This window comes from Anabrus simplex, chromosome 13 (genome assembly GCF_040414725.1).
Source record: "Anabrus simplex isolate iqAnaSimp1 chromosome 13, ASM4041472v1, whole genome shotgun sequence".
Lineage (NCBI taxonomy): Eukaryota > Metazoa > Arthropoda > Insecta > Orthoptera > Tettigoniidae > Anabrus > Anabrus simplex.
The window spans coordinates 38,556,928-38,570,429 of NC_090277.1; the positions used below are offsets into that span (position 1 = coordinate 38,556,928).

General features: G+C 39.3%; 1 protein-coding gene across 1 annotated transcript in view; it reads left to right on the top strand.

Moving 5' to 3' along the window:
- Window positions 1-4,459: 4,459 nt before the first annotated feature.
- The window catches only part of LOC136884870 (zinc finger protein OZF-like), a 71,159-nt gene continuing 62,116 nt past the window's right edge, over window positions 4,460-13,502 (top strand). The window contains exon 1 of the mRNA XM_067157164.2: window positions 4,460-4,558. The gene's annotated coding sequence lies outside the window, so the exon portion shown is untranslated. The remainder of the gene's footprint in view (window positions 4,559-13,502) is intronic.

A 13,502-nucleotide genomic window follows, 5' to 3' on the forward strand; every position in this document is an offset into this window, starting at 1 on the left:
GAGCCACTTAGGTTTTAAAAGGTGTATTTAAAAGTGCAAGCTCATGCCTCCTGTCCTTCTGTACTTTGGGCCAGTAAATTAACCTGATGTTTTGTTTTGTTCATGCGAAGGCCCTGTAGGTTGGGTATTAAATACCCCTGTTTCTTTGTGTGCCTTGAGGGCAGATAGAAGTGAAGTTTTGTTGTGGCCTTTGATAGGCTTGTAAAATTGAGAGCAGGTCCGCTCTTTCTGGTATTATTAAGCGGGAGCAAGAGCTCCAGGTAATTAAGGGTTTTCTGCCCTTTGGTATTTTGTGATTGTGAGCTGAGAGCTCAAGGATTGATGAATTTGGGCCCGTAGCCCAGAATTTGTAAAGACCACTTAACTGGTGCTTTTTTTGTAAAGCGGCATTGTACCTGATTTTCTTTGTTATTTCCCCTAGTGGAAACTGGTTACATTTTTCTCTAATCTTGGACTTCTTGATTCTGTACCAGATTTAACTTGTTGCTAATTCTTGTACGCTCAAAATTCTATGTTACCATTGTTAAGTTTCGAAAATATGACCTTTACTGAAATTTTAATTCATCATTGGAACTTGCAGTTAGACCCATTCCAGCCCGCACATTCTTTCACCTCTGACTTCCACGGATAACTCCATAATAATAATAATAATAATAATAATAATAATAATAATAATAATAATAATAATAATAATAATAATAATAATAATAATAATAATAATAATAATAAACTGTAGTCACACCCTAGTTTGTGAATCATGGGCAATGGCTGAGTGGCCTAGTAAGTGGCCCTGAAGGTCGGGATACCAGTTGCTATTGAACAGGAATGGGTTCTCGGACATACTCTGAGTCATGGCCCTTCTTGTGATCAGGCGGCTAGGACTACAAAATCCACCGGTAGTCCCTTACTCTTAGAAGAGAGATCCTCATTTGGACTATGTATAAGTGGGGTAGTATCCTGCTTCATGAATTTACCAAGCTCAGAACGTTTTAACAAAGCCTCGGACCTATGGGAGTAATGGAGTCCCACTCTCATTTGACAGGCGAGGCACTCCTTGGAAACAACTTGGTGAACAAAATGGAATTCGATGGGGAGCTATCAATATGAATGAGGCCTATGGAAGAAATAAAGTAGAACTGGCTGAGTCAGCAAAGAGGATGCATCTGGATGTACTAGGGGTAAGTGATATTCGAGTAAGAAGAGATAATGAGAAAGAGAGAGGAGATTATAAAGTGTACTTGATGGGTGTTAGGAACTGAAGGTCAGAGTATGGGGTAGGCCTGTTCATCAGGAATACCATTGCACGCAACATAGTTTCTGTTAGGCAGGTAAATGAGCGAATAATGTGGGTAGATTTGGCAGCTGGAGGAATTAGGACGAGAATTGTCTCAGTGTATTCACCATGTGAGGGTACAGATGAGGATGTAGTTGACAAGTTTTATGAAACATTTGAGTGCCATCATAGTCAGGGTCAACAGCAACGAAAGGATAGTGCTAATGGGCGATATCAATGCGAGAGTTGGAAATAGAACTAAACGATTGGAAAGGGTGATTGGCAAATGTTGGGAAGACATGGAAGCTAATGGGAATGGGAAGCGTTTGCTGGACTTATGTGCTAGCGTTTAGCAGTTACAAATATATTCTAGAAGCATAAGGCTATTCATCTCTACACATGGAAAGCTAGCGGTACCAGACCCATAATAGACTATATCTTAACTGACTTTGAATTCAGGAAGTTTGTTAGGAATCTATGAGTTCTACGGGGATTTTTCGATGATACAGAGCACAATCTGTCCTGTAGTGAACTAAGTATCTCTAGGCCTAGGATAGAGAAAGTGAAATCTGTCTGCAAACGAATAAGAGTAGAAAAATTAGACAGAAGCACATGGATATGATTAGTGAGAAGTTTTGAACAGTGGACAGTAAGCAGGTTCAGGATATAGAAACAGAATAGGTGGCATACAGGTCTGCTGTAGTAGAAACAGCAAGCGAATGCCTAGGAACAACTGTGTGCAAAGTGGTAAAAAGCGAACATCTTTGTGGAATGATGAAGGGAAAGCAGCTTGTGAACGTAAACAGAAGGCTTATCAGAAATGGCTGCAAACAAGTGTTGATGCATACAGGGAATTGTACGTACATGAATGAAACATAGTGAAAAGAAAAATGTTCTTGAATCCAAAAACAAGTCTTGGGAAGATTTTGGTAAGAACCTGGAAAGGCTATATCAAGCAGCAGGGAAACTTTTCTGGATAGTAATAAAGAATCTTAGGAAGAGAAGGAAAAAGGAAATGAACAGTGTTTAGGGTAATTCAGTGAATTCATAATAGATCCCAGGGAATCACTGGAGAGGTGAAGGGAATATTTTGAAAATCTTCTCAACGTAAAAGGAAATCTTCCTGGTGGAGTTGTGAACAATGAGGCGCATGGAGTGGAAGAAAATAATGTTGGTGAAATTACGCTTGAGGAAGTGCATAGGATAGTAAATAAACTCCATTGTCATAAAACAGCAGGAATAGATGAAATTGGAGCTGAAATGCTAAAGTATAGTGGGAAGGGAGTGATGAAATGGTTTCATAGAATAGTAAGATTAGAATGGAGTGTTGGTAAGGTACCTCCAGATTGAACAAAAGCAATAAGTCAATTGCACCTATCTATAAGCAAGGGAACAGGGAGGATTGCAACAAAATATCAAGGTATCTCATTGATTTCTATACCAGGCAAAGTATTCACTGGCATCTTGGAAGGTAGGGTGCAATCAGTGATTCAGAGGAAGTTGGATGAAAGTTAGTGTGGTTAGAGACCGCAGAGGGGTTGTCAGGATCCAACTTTCAGTATGCGCCAGGTAATTGAAAAATGTTACGAGATGAATAGACAGTTGTGTTTATGTTTCATAGATCTAGAGAAAGCATATAGGGGATACTGAGAGAAAAGGTGTTCACCATACTGGGTGGCTATGGAATTAAGGGTAGATTATTACAATCAATCAAAGGAATATATGACAACTGGGCTGCAGTGAGAAATGATAGTATAATGAGTTCTTGGTTCAGGATACTTACAGGGCTTCGACAAGCTGTAAATTTTCACCTTTGCTGTTCATAGTTTGCATGGATCATCTGCTGAAAGGTATAAAGTTGCAGGGAGTGATTCAGTCAGGTGGATATGTAGTAAGGTGTCTGGCCTATGCTGACCACTTGGTCTTAATGGCAGATTGTGCCAAAAGCCTGCAGTCTAATATCCTGGAACTTGAAAGTAGGTGCAATGAGTATGGTAAGACAATATTAGCCTCTCAAAGACTAAACTGATGTCAGTAGGTAGGAAAGTCAACAAAATCAAATGTCAGATTGGTGATACAAAGGTGGAACAGGTAGCTAAGTTTAAGTATTTAGGTTGTGTGTTCTCCCAAGTTGGTAATATAGTAACTGAAATTGAAATAGCGTGTAGTACAGGTAATGCAGTGAGCTCGCACTTGCGATCAGCAGTGTTCTGTAAGAAGGAAGTCAGCTCCCGGACTAAACTATCTTTACATCGGTCTGTTTTCAGACCAACTTTGCTGTATGAGAGCGAAAGCTGTGTGGACTCATGATATCTTATTCATAACTTACAGGTAACAGACATTTAAGTAGCGAGAATGATTGCTTTTACAAACCGGTGGGAACAATGGCAAGAGAGTACTCAGAACGAGGAGATAAAGGCTAAATTAGAAATGAACTTGATGGATGAAGTTGTACACATAAACTGGCTTCGGTTGTGGGGTCATGTGAGACGAATGGAGGAGAATAGGTTACCTACGAGAATAATAGTCTCTCTTATGGAGGGTAAGAGGAGTAGAGGGAGACGATGGTTCGACTCAGTTTCTAACGATTTAAAGATAAGAGGTACCAGTATACAACTAAATGAGGTCACGGCACTAGTTGCAAACAGAGGATTGTAGCGACGTTTAGTAAATTCACAGAGGCTTGCAGACTTAACGCTGAAAAGCATAACGGACTATAATGATAATGCATGCAAGTATGCATAAAAAAACTGTACGATTATATTTCCGTTAGTAAACGAAAAATTGGATCGTAAAGTTCAGTCTTTTGATCCCTCCTTCCATGGCTAACCACATACGTTACGACTTATTGACCTGCTGTCGCATTCTTTTTTTTTTTTTTTCATGAAGCAACTGACGTCGAATTTGTGTATTCCCGTCTGTTTATACCCGGAGAGTGTCCTCTCTTTTGAGGCACACATAGCGGGACAGGGCACCCAGTGTGGCCAGTGCTCTTTTCAGTAAGTGTCGTATACTCTGTAGTTGTCACTGGTAATACATCGTTTCCTAATTTCAGCCTGTTCTACTGACTGATACAAATCAAATTTGTTCTTCAAGAGTTTGTTTTAAGTGATTGAACTACATGAAAATATCCGATTTTGTTTCGAAGTGGCAGGTATATATACGCCCCGTAGTCCCGTACATTATTAGCCAGTTGTACAGCTTATTCCGTGAATTGTGTTACGGATTTTCTTCGTTGAGGAATTGTGCTTTCTATCATTTTACGCTGTGTCCACAGCCTCTTCGGTAAGATATTGCCGCTAATGTTCAAGTTCAATAATTTACTTTTGCGAAACTTATAGATCTAAACTAGAACAGTAAGAGGTTAATACTAATCTTTCTCAGTTCCAGCATCCTACATATTTTTAATATTTAAAGCTTTACATTTTATTTTTAAGTAAGCATAAAAAATGTATACGCATATAACTAGCTTTCTTTTTGAAAACGCCCAGCCTTCGCATTGCAAGTGCTGGCAAGTCGTGTGTAGTAGTAGTAATAATATATCGTATATGAGTCACGCAGTGACAGTGGTACGGTACACTACTCTACTTGTGCAAGTTAGAGGTGCAAGGTAGTGGTCATCTCTTGTGTGTTCGTTCGCGTGTGGTGCGGGAGTGCCAAGCAATGGAGACCGACAGTGGAGGAACGTCAGTGGTAAATGGGACTTCCTTACGAGTGGAGCGTGAAATCGTAGTACCTATGGAAGAAGAACCCATAAACAATTCATCCAGTAATACGACAAGACAGCAAGATTCTCAGTCCACTGCGTCTGACGTTCAGGGAAGTAATACCGAAGTGGTAGACCGGTCTAATTCTGAACAATCTAACAACCAAGCCGAGACGCCCCAAGTGGCTCCTACCCCGGAATATTATAATCGATTTCATCACGGACCTTTCTTTGTCTTTGTTGAATCCCTAAACGAGCAAAACATCGGCAATTTGCATCCTATGGCACTTGGTCGCCGTTTTTATGAAACCAAACTCAATGTCAAGTCGATTCAACGTAAAGGACGTAATCGACTACAAGTTACCTTTCATACGGCTTCTCAAGCAAACGCATTTCTGAGTAATCCCATGCTTGAAACCCTCAAAATTAAAGCGTACATCCCATCCTCACAAGTGTTAAGAGTTGGCATTATTCGCGGCGTTGAAAAGGGTTTATCGAATGATGACATATTAAAGTACTTGGAATCCGAGGCACCCGTGAAAAGTGTGCAACGACTTAATTGCCGTGCCGTCCAAGATGGGGAAACCCAATACCTGCCTACGGGTTCAGTAAACATTGTTTTCAGATCACAAGCATTACCCTCCCATGTCGCCTTATATAAGGTGTACATGGAAGTAGAACCCTACATCTTTGCACCGATTCGCTGCCGCAAATGTCAGCGATATGGCCACACCATTCGACAATGTCAAGCGAAAACTGCTCGTTATGGGAAATGTGCTCAACAACATGAAACCCAAGCATGTACGGAGCAATTTACGCAATGTGCGTACTGTAAAAAAAATCATGTCACAGGTTCATCAATTTGTCCAGAACATAAGTATCAGGTCACCATTAAAAAATTAATGAGTACTGAGCACATATCCTTTCCCGAAGCCAAAGCCCGAATCGCCCTCCCCATTTATCATTCTGAGCAACAAGACCTTCAGTTTCCTCCTCTACCGTCAAATCCCCCATCCCCTTCGACTCCCAATCCGCGTAAACGCAAATTCACCCAAGTAATCATGCAATCTCCCCCTCCTACACCTGAACCCAGTTTCGATCGTCAAGGATACATGGCCATTCTGCGAAACGAACCGTCAGTTCCAGTACATTCGATTCCATCCACGAGTGCCATGCAACAACCCCTGTCAATAGCATATCCCTCCAGTGCGCCCTCATCTGCTAGGCAGCCACCCTCTGCAACCCCTCAAGATACACACTATCCCCCTTCCAAAGAACGCCTACAACAAGAAATCCAGCAATTGCTGGTAATGTTAATTCAAAGTATGGGTCACGAGCCTCAACTTCACCATGTCTTATACAAGCTACGAGACTCTATCATGAATATCCTAGCATGATCACTTTACTTCAATGGAATTGTCGAAGTGCCGCCTCTAAAAGACATGAGTTACAAATTTTGTTGAATGAAACACGAGCTCATTTTATCTGTTTACAAGAAACGTGGTTTCAACCGCATATCCCTTTTCGTTTACGAGGTTATCAAGTTCTCCGACATGATGGTAACGGCTTTGATGGAGTTGCCACATGTGTACATACTTCCTTATCAGTTACACAATTATCTTTACAATACATCATCCCGCACACTTATGCTGTAGGAATAGTACACCATAACACCTGTTTCATCAACATCTATTGCCCTCCCCACATTTACATCACTCAGAACCAATGGACGCATTTTATCCAACAATTTGACACATTTCCACATCTTTTTCTTCTCGGAGATTTTAATTGTCACCATACTGAATGGGAATGTATGGTAGATACAATCAAAGGTTCCAACTTACTTACTATTTCAACTCATCAGAATTTGTTTCTCTTAAATGACGGCTCTCCGACCCGTTTGACTCCGCCTGGATCTCCACCTAGCGCAGTAGACCTTACTTTCTGCCGCACCACTATGGCCCCTGTTACCACCTGGCATACATTATCTGATACGCACACTAGTGATCATTTCCCCATTATCATCACCTATGGTGTTCACCCACCACATTCCCAATTTCTTCCACCCTCCTGTATAAGTAACGTCCGATCTTATAAAAACTTCAGTGTCTCTACTTACCAATCATACCTCAATTATATCTTGCAGCAGAAACATAAGTCCCCTCTTTCCTTTTCCCTTTTACTCCCTTATTTAACCCAATATTTAAACATGTTTCATCCGTGTCGACCATTAAAAGTGACGACCCATCCACAGCAATATGAACTAAAATGGTGGGATAAAGAATGTCATGATCTTATTCACAAGCGCAAACAATTATTCAAACAATATCGCCAATCGATGACGCAGCAGCATTATTTTCAATTGCGAAACCATATCGCGAAAACAAAACTCGCCTTTAATGCAAAAAAGCGAAAAGCTTGGCAATCTTTTATTTCTCAATTAACTCCACAGCTCCCAGCAACGAAATTTTGGAACGCGATCCGCATGATCACGAGAACTTTCCAATACCAAACCTCTTCTGCTTATCCGCGACAAGTTCTAGAAGATTTTTTATACACCCTTGCCCCTGTTACCGTAAATCCCCTCTTTCTACCCACCTCACAGACTAACTCTTGTTCTTTTCTTTCCCTTTTGAATCCAATTACATATAATGAATTACGCTCTGTATTATGTACCGTCAATAGCTCATCACCAGGACCTGATGCAATTACTTATCAAATGCTCAAGGCCTTACCCCTCCATGTTCAATTTTACTTACTCAAATATTATAATAGTATTTTAGAGACATTACATGTACCAGCATCTTGGAACGAGTTTTTCATCACCCCCATCCTGAAACCAACAAAACGACCTACTGAACCTGATAATTTCCGAGGCATAGTTCTGGGATCGTGTATACGCAAAGTTTTTTGTAAAATCCTTATGAAACGCATGGCGTGGGTATTGGAATATCACTCGCTATTACCCAAGTACCAGTTTGCCTTTAGACGGGGTATCAGTACACAAGACCCTATCATTATTTTCTTACTTGACATCTTACTAGCAAAATGGCGGAAACAATCTCTCGTAGCGGTGTTTTTGGATATTAAAGGTGCCTATGATGCTGTATTACTGCATATCCTCTGGGAAAAATTATTTAGTGCTGGAATCCCTTTCCAATTAATTTCTATTTTAAATCAACTATTTACTAACCGCCGGTTAACTATTAAATCTCACCAACACACAATTGATAGCCGTTACACATCACAAGATTTACCACAGGGATCAATACTCAGTGGAATTTTGTTTGCCCTTTCCATGAAAGAGCTCGAATCTCTTGTGCTACCACACGCCCGTATTCTAGCTTACGCAGATGATTATGTTATTTATTGTGCTGACTCCCACATTGACTTTTGTAGAAACAAAATATCTCAGGTTCTAAGTTTAGTCTTTCAGTGGCTAACGGCCCATGGACTTTCTCTTTCTATACCTAAATGTGCAGCAATGATCTTTACACATAAACGGACCTTTGATAAAACCCCTATTAACTTTGACACCTATAAAATTCCCTTGGTTTCACAACACTTATATTTAGGAATATATTTCAACCAAAAACTCACATGGCAACCTCATATACGACACCTGATTAGGAAATCTGATCGTTATATCACCATCTTACGAACGGTAACGAAACGTGCATGGGGTGCTGACCCTTTGTCAGCACTACAGCTATATCATGCAACCATTCGGTCCATACTTGATTACAGCGCCCATATTATCGATTTAACCTCTAAACATAGTTTATTAGCGTTGGACCGTCTCCAATTTTCAGCACTACGTATCAGTGTGGGTACCCTCCGCACAACACCTACTAACGCTTTATTAGTCGAAACTACGGAAGAACCACTGTACATCCGCAGGATAAAACTTTCCAAAAAATTCCTACTTAAACATATTAGTAGAACGAACTCCCTTATTGTCCCTAAATTACAATTATTATATGAATATTATCAACAGCGTCCTCCTCCCAATCATTGGTATCCTGCCATATATATGGCTTATGCTGAAATCCACCATCTTACTGAGACTATATTTCGTACACCACGTATTAATACGTACTCATACCACTATGATATTCAAACATTCCGTCCTTCTATTATCATTGCCCCTTCTGATGCATCAATCCAATCTATGTCTGCACCTTATCCCACATTATATGCTGATAAGAAATTTAAAAGTCCCATAACTACACCAGATTACCACCTATTTACCGATGGGTCAAAATCCAATACTGGAGTCGGAGCAGCATTTTACGACCCCCAACTACGCATCAGCTTTAAATATCCGTTACCTAATAATTTAACTATTTTTACAGCAGAATTATATGCCATATACCAAGCCCTTGTATATGCTCAACAGTTGCAATCCAAAAAAATAAATATATTTAGCGATTCCCAAAGTGTTTTACAAGCTCTGCATTCACTCGCCCCTCATACAAATACATATGTCTACGAAGTCAAGTCTCTCCTATTTCGACTTGAAACATCCGGTTTTGTTATAACGCTAATATGGATTAAAGGGCATAATCGGCACGTAGACAACGATATGGCCGATATAGCAGCGAAAGACGCTAGTGCAGATACCGCGAATATATTACAAATCAAAATTCCGATTCCCGACTTCTTTTCGAATATCAAAGCTGCAGCTCAACACACATGGTGCACACAATGGCGATTATCTGCTCATACGAAAGGACAATATTACTACCAACTTCAACCGAGTATTCCCACATTACCGTGGTTTGCAACTGGTACGTATACACGACGTCACATTACTAATATCATCCGACTACGATTTAATCATGCCTTAACCCCAGTATATTTAAATCGATTTCACATTACGAACGACCCAACTTGTTCCTGTGGAGAATCTGAGTGCGATAGTGACCACCTGTTCTTTCATTGCCCCCAATATGCACATCACCAGACCATTTTGATGCAGAAATTACTTAAAGTTCAAGTATCTTTCCCTACACGACTTTCAGTTTTGTTACACCAACCTTCGCCTACGATCATTACTATTTTAAATGAGTACCTTGATAACACTCGCATAAAATTGTAAGCACGATTTAGTTTTGCAGTTGGTTTTGTTCCGACATGTTTGTGAGGTGGCACTTCTCAATGTCCCTGGTGCGAAGATACTGTTTCAAGGTTCTTATTATTTTCCGATCTCGTACAGCGTCACACGTTACTCCTATTCCAGCTTACTAAGTTCTTTGTGTCTTTGCTCAGTCCTGAATGTACTACCTCCATAACCCTCCTCATACCCGATATAATCTTACTTCCTTAAGTGCATCTATCTTCGTGTGATCATGCTACAATCGGACATTCGTGTTGTAAACGTGTGTTTTTGTGATATAAGTGTAACATATTAATATCTTGTGACTGGGAAAAAGTCTTTTGAATCCCAAATAAATATCCGCAAGACAAGACAAGACAAGATATATCGTATATCTAAATGTAGTGGAACGATGATTTTTTATGAAGAGCTACGCAGGTGAAGAAACGCGGATGGTAGTTTCAGAGAGAAATTACAATATGTTGTGTATAATTTTAATTATTGTGTTGCTGTGTTATTTACCTCTGTGTGCTATTTAATAATGACACTGTGAATGTTGAGTTGTTCTTTACACTGTAGGCTGCGACATATGGCAGTATGGTTCAAAATCTTGAGAGGTTTCCGTTTAGGATATCTGTATCTTATTGTATCAGTGTTGTTATGGAGATTCCTCTGTATCACATCATTACCCCACAACACCTATATCTGGTATATACTCGTGATGATTTAGGTAAGAGTAGGCTGCCTCTGTTTCATAAGGTATTTCCTGATTTATTGGTGTGTAAAAGATCTTGAGGGGTGAGTGGTGGTGAGTTTTAATGGGTTCGAATCCCAGGATCGGCAACCTAAAAATCGTTTCCGTGGTGTCCCCATTTTATCATTAATTCTCCTTAATGCCGCTGCATACATAATCCTGTCGCTTCCCTTGGACTTGTTGATGTAACATTAAACTCCTAGCAGGAATGGAACAAAAATCTTCAGGAGTAAATTTTGGCTGTGAAAACTGTTAAGCTGTGAACTCGCATCTGGGAGATAGTGGTTTCGAACCCGACTGTCGGCAGCCCCGAAGATGGTTTTCCGTGGTTTCCCATTTTCACACCAGGCAAATGCGGGGGCTGTACCTTAATTAAGGCCATGGGAGCTTCCTTCCCATTCCTAGGCCTTTCCTGTCCCATCGTTGCCATAAGATCTATCTGTGTCTATGCGACGTAAAAAACTAGCAGAAAAAGAAAAAACTGTTAAAGGTAGTTACTTGAAAGTAAAACCAAAAATATATTAATAGAATAACCTGTGATGGCCAGAACAAGTAAACATGGCTCACTTCAGTATTGTCCAATACATTGAAATATACAAAATACAATTGATCATAGTTTCCTGAATAGATATGTATTAACATAGACATCTGTTCCCTGGCAATGCACAAGAATCAACTCACTCAGCCACAGAACGAAATTGGCTGAAATAAATTCTGTGAGGCACTACTCGAGGTATTCCACACAGACAAGCTCGTACCACGTTGGGAACAATAAAAACTGCTGAACATTTAAACAAATTGTTTGTCAAACAAGCAACGCTGCCGGACATCTGTCCTAATGTCTGAAGAGTATGTGTTAAGAAGATTAATTTCATTAGTGAACAACTCTAATTTTAGCAACTCACACACTTTTTCGTCTTAATTCACAGACTTCAATATGCATCACATGGCAGTTTCATTTACACCTAATAATCCAGTTGAACTCCTCTTCAGACTTACACTGTGATAACTTCACAAGCTTCATGACCCAGGCAGCATACTTGCATATTTTAAGAGAAGATGGAATAACTTGTCACATGAATGAGACATGGTAAAGCATCCTCCACTACTATGCTTGCTATCTAACCAGCATTTTTACTTCTAGTAGATTTTACCTAATAAACAAATCATTTTAAGCTGAGCATATTATACTGAAAAATCTGTTGTAAATATTTTGACTCCTACTTGACTTCAATTGTCAACCTAGTATCAATATTGTGTGTGTCAATAATATTTTTAAAATGTCTCTAATACGTGGGAACATAACGAAATACCCCATTAAAACTTTAAGACAAGATTAACCAATTCAATCCAAATTGTGACCATAATGTTTTTATACATCATTGTAAATTATTGTAAACATGTGGTTATTAAGGAATAATTTTAAATATAACATCCATTCCAGAGCTCTGGCTTAGAGTATGGAATTTATGGCTAATTATGCCTGCTATGACAAGTGAAACATGTACCATAACAACCTTAATATAATTATTATATTATAGTTGTAAAGACTGTAAACTACTGAATAGGTGGTTTTCAATAAATTAATTGTAAATTTTAATACTTCAAGCTTTCCACAACTTGTAATGGTCTTCCATTTCCTTCAATATTCCCACTTCCTTCTCCATTACCTCTCGTCACCACTACTATCGTACACTTTTCCACACTTGCTTTCATTCTGTGTTGCTCTATCTCCTGATTCCATACAGTATCTTGTTCTTGTACTTCCATTTCATCTTCTTCCCATATTACTGTGTCATCTGCAAAGATGCCTTTGCCTCCTTGGTTTCCATTTTTTTTTTTTTTTTTTGTATACTGTTATGGATTTTATCCATTAATGTAAAGAAGATTGGAGGGGTTAAAACACATCCTTTTTGAAGTCCTGTTTGTACTTTGAACCAGTTTGTTTGTCCTATTGTAGTATTCATACTACTTACTCACTTTTCGTTTATTTCTTCTATAATTGGTTCTTCTCCTCTCCCTGCCTTCTTTTTTATCAATGCATCCAAGACTATGTGCAGTGGTACATTGACATATGCCTTCTCAATATCGATAAATATCATCACTAAATCCTGCCTAAACTCCCATCTGTTCTCCATCATGTTCTTTAGGTTCAACAGATTGAAAAACTTTAAAATTATGTTTACACTGGGTACGGAGTATGACATCATATGGTTTTGAAACATAGATAATAACTGGTGCTTAGAAAAACAGAGTTGAGGCCTTTGAAATGCCATGTTATCAGAAGTTGTTGAAGATCAGATGGATAGAACATGTCTGAAATGAAGAGATAGTGAATCAGCTGGATGAGAGGAGAATGGTTTGAGAGAATTTGATCCTAAGAAGGAAAATTTTGATAGTACAAATCTCAAGGCACTGTGAAATGGTTCAATTAGCTTTGATGTGAAGTGCAATGGATAAAAATGGTAGGAAGATTTCAAGATATGGACCCGGTTTCAGAGTGGTATGCAAATAGAATAGTTGTACGTTGGATATTTAACAAGAAAGTCATCTTGCTGTAGTCTCGTTTCCATATAAGGAACTGTATGTTATACAGCTATGGATATGATATAAGGTGCCATGTAAAACTAGGTGTCGTTTGACTATGATCTTGATATTGACGGATATGTAA